Source organism: Musa acuminata, chromosome BXJ3-1 (genome assembly GCF_036884655.1).
Source record: "Musa acuminata AAA Group cultivar baxijiao chromosome BXJ3-1, Cavendish_Baxijiao_AAA, whole genome shotgun sequence".
In the NCBI taxonomy this organism is placed as follows: domain Eukaryota; kingdom Viridiplantae; phylum Streptophyta; class Magnoliopsida; order Zingiberales; family Musaceae; genus Musa; species Musa acuminata.
The window spans coordinates 27,070,211-27,078,862 of record NC_088349.1 but is presented as its reverse complement, the minus strand read 5'-3'; the positions used below and the strand labels follow the sequence as shown (position 1 = coordinate 27,078,862).

General features: G+C 45.4%; 1 non-coding gene across 1 annotated transcript; it reads right to left on the bottom strand.

Moving 5' to 3' along the window:
• Positions 1 to 7,709: 7,709 nt before the first annotated feature.
• LOC135629815 (5S ribosomal RNA) lies at positions 7,710 to 7,828 on the bottom strand. Its single transcript, XR_010493380.1, has one exon. It is a non-coding gene; the product is annotated as a 5S ribosomal RNA (ribosomal RNA).
• Between the last annotated feature and the right edge of the window lie 824 nt (positions 7,829 to 8,652).

Below are 8,652 nucleotides of genomic sequence, written 5' to 3'. Positions count from 1 at the left end.
ACCTCCTCTGCCAAGAGGTAGCACCGCCAGAGCTCAAGTTTCGAGCTCCGCCAGGCGATGCAACCACCGAGCTCAGTCTTCGAGCTCTGGCAGAGAGGTGCATCAGCCTGAGCTCAGTCTCGAGCCCTGCCAGGTGATGCAATCACCGAGCTCAGTCTTCGAGCTCTGGCAGAGAGGTGCATCAGCCTGAGCTCAGTTTGGAGCTCTGCCAGGTGATGCAACCACCGAGCTCAGTTTTGAGCTCTGCCAGGTGATGCAATCACCAAGCTCAGTCTTCGAGCTCTGCCAGGTGATGCAATCACCGAGCTCAGTCTTCGAGCTCTGGCAGAGAGAAGCAATCGCCTGAGCTCAGTCTTCGAGCTCTGCCAGGCGGTGCCACCTCTCCAGTCAAGAGGTGCAACCGCCTGATCCCAGAATTCTGGGATTTGATCGATTTGATCGTTTTGAGCTCCAAATTTGAACTGGGTTGGGGCCTATAAATACCCCACCCATTCAGCACTGAAAAGATACAGATCCACACCGAATTCTTGATCTTTTCAGTGATTCTAAGAGCTCAAATTTGTGTAAAGTCCTAAAGTTCTCCTCCTTCTGTTCTTCAAGTCTTGAGTTGTAAAGAGAGGAGAGAAAGGATCTGTAAAGGTTGTCTCCTGAGCCTGTCAAAAGGAGAGAAACTGTAAAAGGGCAGTTAGCCTTCGCCCATTGAAGGAAGGCAGCTAGTTGACATCGGTGACCTCGTCGGAGGAGGAAGCCAAAAGTGGAGTAGGTCAAGACTGACCGAACCACTCTAAATCTCTGGTTTGCTTTTACCTTGAGCACTTTATCATTACTGCAAACCTCCTACATTGCTACTGCCCTCAGCGCCTTTACGAACGAGTTTTTAAGCTCTGATCTTTCAGAATCTGCATTCAAACGTAAATCGTGTTTTCGTACGATCTTCACACTGCAGTTTACGCTTACATTCGGATTCCATTTATAACTGCAAATTGCTTTCTACGTAAAACGCTTTTCAAGGTTCAAAACTGCTTTTAGACGCAAAACTACATTTAGACGTAAAATTACGTTTAGACGTAAAACTGCGTTTAGACGCAAAACTGCGTTTAGACGTAAAACTGCGTTTAGACGTAAAACTGCGTTTAGACGCAAAACTGCGTTTAGACGTAAAACTGCGTTTTGACGTAAAACTGCGTTTGGACGTAAAACTGAGTTTAGACGCAAACTGCGCTTAGACGCAAACTGTGCTTAGACGCAAACTGCGCTTAGACGCAAACTGTGTTTAGACGCAAACTGCGCTTAGACGCAAAACTGCGCTTAGACGCAAACTGCACTGTGATTCTGCTTTTATATCGAAATCATTTTTTATCGGACGAACGCAGCTTTAGCTCTTAAATTGCTGTAAGATTTCCGCTGCACTAATTCACCCCCCCCCCTCTTAGTGCTCTCGATCCTAACACACATAGATCTTGATGTGAGTGATTAGGCCTATTGGCTCGGGCCTAATCATATTAGGTTGTGGTCCATGATCATCTGGTGTGATTGCTTATACACATACTAGATATGTATATATATTTGCATGCGATGTAGATATATATTAAATATGTATATGTGTGACATGTCATATTAGGAGACCAAATCATAGAAACATCTCTCGATAATATTAAGTCGGTAAACGTGAGGCAATTAGATTGACCCACGTGGCCTTCCATCGTTATGAGTAGGAACCGAATCCCGGTGTAGGTTGAGTTGGTCGAGTCCCTCGAGACTCACCTATATCGCGATTCGCTATCTTGCTTACGACATAGAGATGTCACCGGTGACCTGAGGGCATGATATGCTTGGTCGAGTCCCTCGAGGGTATATCATCAAATCAGACTCATCTTGTAACGAAGGTGTTGACTTAACCGAGCATCATGGTTGGTCGAGTCCCTCGAGGCCATGGTGATTCGGAGGCCGAACAGGACGGGAATCACAAGGAGTTGTGATCGGCAAGAGTTGTCTACCTTTTAGGCTTAGTGTGATTGGTCGAGTCCCTCGAGGTTACACTAAGACGCTGATTGGATCCTGATCCCCACTAGAAGTCTGCCGGAGACTTCCGTTTCACGTGCTGAGGGTGTCGCGTGACTCGTTAGTAAAATAGTGGGAGCATATTAAGATAGAAGTCCATATCTTGATAGTTTATTTCTTGCAAAATCTGCATGTTATTCATTTTTGCTACATCTTTATTTTCAGAAAATGTCGCTTTCAAATCCCTTACGTGGCATACTTGATGTCAACCGCCTCACTGGTCCAAATTATACGGATTGGCTCCGTAACTTGAGAATTGTTCTCACAGCGGAGAAAATCGTGTACGTCCTTGATACAGTGATACCTACGCCCGAAGAAAGGGCAAGCGAGGATGAGATCGCTCGCTACGTGAAGTACATTGATGACTCCACTCTTGCTCAGTGCTATATGTTGGGCTCTATGACTCCAGAGTTACAGAGACAACATGAAAAGATGGATGCCAGATCCATTCTCCTACATGTCCGTAAATTGTTTGAGGAACAGGGAAGGACTCAACGATATGAGATATCCAAGAGCCTTTTCCGCGCTAGGATGACTGAGGGGACACCGGTTCAGAACCATGTCCTAAAGATGATTGAGTGGATAGAGAAACTCACAGGTCTAGGAATGGTCCTAGAGGATAACTTGTGTGTGGACATTGTGCTTCAGTCCCTACCAGATTCCTTTTCACAGTTCATAATGAACTTTAATATGAACAAGCTTGAGGTGACTCTCCCAGAGCTCCTCAATATGTTGAGGGAGGCAGAGAGTACTATTAAGAAAGAGAAGCCAGTTCTCTACACTGGTGAGACCAGAAAGAAAAGGAAAGCAGAAAGGTCCCTTAAGAAGGGAAAGGGCAAGGGCAAACAAGGTAAAGCAAAGGTTGCTAAGAAAGACCCAACAAAGGACAAAGGCCAGTGCTTCCACTATGGTAAAGATGGGCACTGGAAGAGAAACTGCAAAGAGTACCTTGCAGAAAGGGCGAAACAAAAGCTTGATGAAGCTTCAGGTACATTCATGATCAGTCTCCATTTGTCAGACTCTTATGATAACACATGGGTATTAGATACCGGTAGTGCTTATCATATATGTAATTCGTTGCAGGTTCTGGCAAGGCCTAGGAGACTAGAGAGAGGCGAGATGGACCTCAAGATGGGTAATAGAGCAAAAGTTACTGTATTAGCTGTTAGCGAGGTCGCCCTACATCTGCCTAGTGGAGCTTTTATTGCATTAGATGCATGTTATTTTGTTCCTTCTATTATCAAAAACATTATCTCCATTTCATGTTTAACAGTTAGTGGATATAAATTTGTTTTTGAGAACAATGGTTGTTCGATATTATTAGATGATAAGATCATCACGAAAGGAACATTGCATAATGGTTTATTTATGTTAGACACCACTCCACATATCATGAATATAAATGTGTCCAAAAGGAAACGAGATGAGTTGAACAGTGCATACCTGTGGCATTGTAGGCTAGGTCACATCCATGAAAGAAGGATTCAAAAGTTGCTAAATGATGGATATCTAGATCCATTCGACTATGTGTCATATGCAACTTGTGAGCCTTGCATTCGTGGAAAACTGACCAACTCTCCATTTAGTGGAACTGGAGAGAGAGCCACTGAGTTGTTGGAACTCATACATAGTGATGTATGTGGACCCATGTCAACTCATGCCATTGGAGGTTACTCCTACTTCATTACATTTACTGATGATTTCTCAAGGTATGGATATGTGTACTTAATGAAGTACAAGTCCGAGGCCTTTGAGAAATTCAGAGAGTATAAGAATGAGGTGGAGAACCAGACTGGAAAGAGTATCAAAACTCTTCGATCAGATCGAGGAGGTGAGTACTTAAGTACAGAGTTTACTCACTTCCTCAAGGACCATGGGATATTATCCCAATGGACACCTCCTTACACACCTCAGCTTAATGGTGACTCTGAAAGGAGAAATCGTACTTTATTAGATATGGTACGGTCCATGATGAGTTTCGCTGACCTACCCATCTCATTCTGGGGATATGCCCTAGAAACCGCAGCTTACCTTCTGAACAGAGTTCCAACTAAGTCGGTAGTGTCTACACCATATGAGATATGGAAAGGGAAGAATCCTGATCTTAAGGTTGTTAAGATTTGGGGTTGCCCAGCCCACGTTAAAAGACACAACCCCGATAAGTTAGAATCAAGGACAGAGCGATGCATATTTGTGGGATACCCCAAGGAAACTTGTGGGTATTACTTCTATCATCTCGAGGACCAAAAGGTCTTTGTAGCTAAGAGAGCAGTGTTCCTTGAGAAGGAACACATTCTTGGCGGAGACAGTGGGAGAATGATAGAATTGAGCGAGGTTGGAGAACCAAGCTCAAGCACCACTCTACAGCCCGAGTCTGTTCAGGTATCTAATACACAAGTTTCAACTTTACGCAGGTCTGATAGAGTATCCCATCCTCCTGAGAGATATGTGGGACATATTAGAGCAGAGGATGTAGAGGATATTGATCCTCAGACCTACGAGGAGGCTATTATGAGTATAGACTCCGGGAAGTGGAAAGAAGCCATGAATTCTGAGATGGATTCTATGTACTCCAATAAGGTTTGGAACCTAGTTGATGCACCCGAAGGTATTGTACCCATCGGTTGCAAGTGGATCTTTAAGAAAAAGATCGGAGTAGATGGAAAGGTAGAGACCTATAAAGCAAGGCTAGTGGCTAAGGGGTATCGTCAAAGGCAAGGTGTTGACTACGACGAAACTTTCTCACCCGTAGCAATGCTAAAATCCATCAGAATTCTATTGGCTATTGCAGCACACTATGATTATGAGATCTGGCAGATGGATGTGAAAACCGCATTCCTCAACGGGAACCTGGAGGAGGAGGTGTATATGATGCAACCTGAGGGATTCGTGTCCAAGAACTGCCCAGATAAGGTGTGTAGGTTGCTTAGATCCATTTATGGACTAAGGCAAGCTTCCCGAAGTTGGAACATAAGATTTGATGAGGCAATCAGATCTTATGACTTCGTTAAGAACGAAGATGAGCCTTGTGTATACAGAAAGGTAAGTGGGAGCGCTATTAGTTTTTTGGTGTTATATGTGGATGACATCCTCATCATTGGGAATGACATAGGAATGCTATCCACAATAAAGGCTTGGTTATCTAGACACTTCTCCATGAAGGACTTAGGAGAAGCATCTTATATCTTGGGGATTAGAATCTATAGAGATAGATCCAAAAGGATGCTTGGCTTGTCCCAGTCCAGGTACATAGAAACTATTGTCAAAAGGTTTGGCATGGAAAATTCCAAAAGAGGTCTCATACCGATGAGACATGGGATATCGCTTTCTACGAGTATGTCCCCAAAGACTCCAGAAGAAAGGGCGAACATGGATATGATACCTTATGCCTCAGCAATAGGGTCTATCATGTATGCCATGCTATGTACTAGGCCTGATATAGCGCATGCTCTGAGTGTCACGAGCAGGTATTAGGCGGATCCAGGCTTGGAGCACTGGAAAGCAGTAAAGTGTATCCTTAAGTACTTGAGAAGGACTAAGGATCTTTTACTAGTATATGGAGGTAATAGCCTTAAGGTTGAAGGCTACACTGACTCAAGTTTTCAGTCTGATGTCGATGATAGCAAGTCGAATTCAGGGTATGTGTACACCTTGAATGGAGGAGCAGTGTGCTGGAAGAGTTCCAAGCAAGATACCACTGCTGACTCGACCACAGAGGCGGAGTACATTGCTGCATCAGATGCAGCAAAGGAGGGAGTCTGGTTGAAGAAGTTCATCACAGATTTGGGAGTCGTGCCGGATAGTGAGGAGCCGACTTCCTTATATTGTGACAACTACGGGGCGATTACTCAAATAAGGGAACCCGGGTCTCATCAGAAGTGTTCTGAGGAGGTTCCACCTTATCAGAGAGATCGTGACCCGAGGAGATGTAGCAGTGGAAAGAGTTCCATCCGAAGATAACATTGCAGATCCACTAACAAAGCCATTGTCTCAGATTGTCTTTGAGCGTCACAGGGGTCTGATGGGGATCAGACACATAGGTGATTGGCTTTAGGTCAAGTGGGAGATTGCTAGTCATAAGTGCCCAACAAGCCAATCACGTGAGTGATGGCACGTGTGACTTGATACAGAATCTTTTTGCTTATTATATTTTGGCGTATATCACTTTATAACTATTGCATAAATGCATATATATTGTGATGTCCTTGGATTTGTGCAATGGGAATCGGATCGTGATGAGATCACGATAATGAGATCGATTCACCTTTAAACACATATCCTAAATAATCCCGGTCATAGGTTACTCGAGAGGGACATCGTGATAACCGGATAGACTGGTGTGCTGTATACCCGTCCATATGATGGATGCAGCTGGTCTCATAGCTGCTCGTGTAGGGACACTAGGGATACAGTACAGGTGCTCATTGGAGAATGAGTTCACTGATTGATCCGCTTACGGAATGCTGGATGGTTGATGATGCCTTATTGTCAGACAACGATTCCGTAGTCCTAGTGGTGTATCTGGTTCTTAGACTTGAGACACCAAGGATGTCCTGTATGAGTGCTCCACTCTTTGATACCAGACTTATAGGTTTGGCTGTTCCCAGATCTAGTACAGCTGGTCATTGGGAGTGGTAGTCGACCTTACGAGGGCTATTGAGTGTCGATAGAGGATCATCCACTCTCGGTATCATGAGAGGAATATCCCATGTGTTCTTGCTCAGACAAATCCCTGGCCAGGGTCATTCGGGTTGAGAGAGAAAGAGTTCTCCGGGAGAATCCGATTAGAGCGAGACTCGAGTAGAAACCGTATGGGTCTGACAGCACCATGCTCGATATACGGTCTCTGGGATATTAGATGGATGAGGGACTATAGGTACATGGTAACTAAGGACAAACAGGTCCAATGGATTGGATTCCCCTGTATCGTCTGGGGACTACGGCGTAGTGGCCTAGTACTTCCGTAGTCGATGAGTCGAGTGAATTATTACAGAGATAATAATTCACTTAGTTAGAAGGAGTGTGTTTTTGCGGATTTTACGCACCAATCTTCGCACGACGATGAACATCTTTTTGGGAATCGGGGATTTTTGTTTTCTTGTTCTTCCACTGCGCATATGATGTCGCCCCCTATGATTTCCCAACACATTTCGCGTGCCTCGTCCCTCGCCTATGTGCACGGCCGGCGCATCAACGTCCGGAGCCTCTTGCGCGTCATGAAACCGTCGGTGCTTTTCAAACGATCACGGAATCGCTATTGCAAGCTCTCTCCGAGCCCCAGTTGTCACAACCCGAGTCTGATGAGCCAACTGGCTAATAACTCCATTTTGGTCCTTTAACCGCGGACCAAAATGCTTAAGCGAGAGTTAACGTAGTACACTCATCAGGCCCTTATAAGCTAATGATACACATTGCCCACTTCCGATGTGGGACTAATGGGATGTTACAATATCCCCAACTCAATTAGCTTGACGTCCTCGTCAAGGTCCAACATATTCCAGATCGAAATCTCTATTGCGACCCCAGTCCGGAAAGCACTGTCCGAGCCCCACGATACTGACTACGTAGCGGTCACAGCAAATTCCAAGCCCCAAAAACATCGCCTCGGAGGTCTACGGGACAGTTTTTCATATCTTGGGACGCAAAAAGGAGTGCAACATGAGGACTTCCCAAGGGGTCACCCATCCTAGTACTACTCTCGCCCAAGCACGCTTAACTTCGGAGTTTTGATTGGATCCGGTGCTTGAGTGCTGGTATGATCGCACTCATTTCGCATGCTTCGTCCCTCGCCAACGTGCACGTTGCGGCCGGCGCATCAACGTCCGGAGCCTCTTACGCATCACGAAATCGTCGGCGCTTTCTCGAACGATTACGGAATCGCTATTGCAATCTCCCTCTAAGCCCCAGCCCAACGACTGCGTATCGGTCTCGGGAAACGCGCGTCGAATCCTTTGGCACTTTTTCGAACGATCTCGTAATCGCTATTGCGACCCCACTCAGGAAAGCTCTCTCCGAGCCCCATGATACTGCCTCCGTAGCAGACATTGTAAATTTCGAGCCCCAAAACCATCGCCTCGGAGTTCTTCGGGAGAGGTTTTCGTATCTCGGGACGCAATAAGGAGTGCAACATGAGGACTTCCTAGGGGGTCACCCATCCTAGTATTACTTGTTGAATCTTGGATTTTGATGATGACGTCAATTGTCATTTATTATCTAATCCATATGTTGAGATAAGTGTGCAGGATTAACTATGATGAAAGTAAGACATGCAGCAGGAGTTGCACCGGAGTCAAGTCTATGATCACGTTGGCAGTTCGAGAGTTCGATGGATGTCCAGACGGTCGTCGGAGGTTCTACGAGAACAAATCCGAGAAGTCCAGGAGTTTGCCAAAGAAGTTCATCCAAATTCGCTAAGTGGATCATCGCAAGTCCAGGAGTTTGCGGGAAGTCCGCAGGAGCATCATCGAGGGTTCATCGGACGATCGATGGAAACTCACCGGAAGCTCGCCGGAAGAAGCGATTGACGCACCCGAGCAAGTTGCAGTAAATGTTTTAAGAAATTTGTAGTTAGCACGATGATTAAGTTAGAAA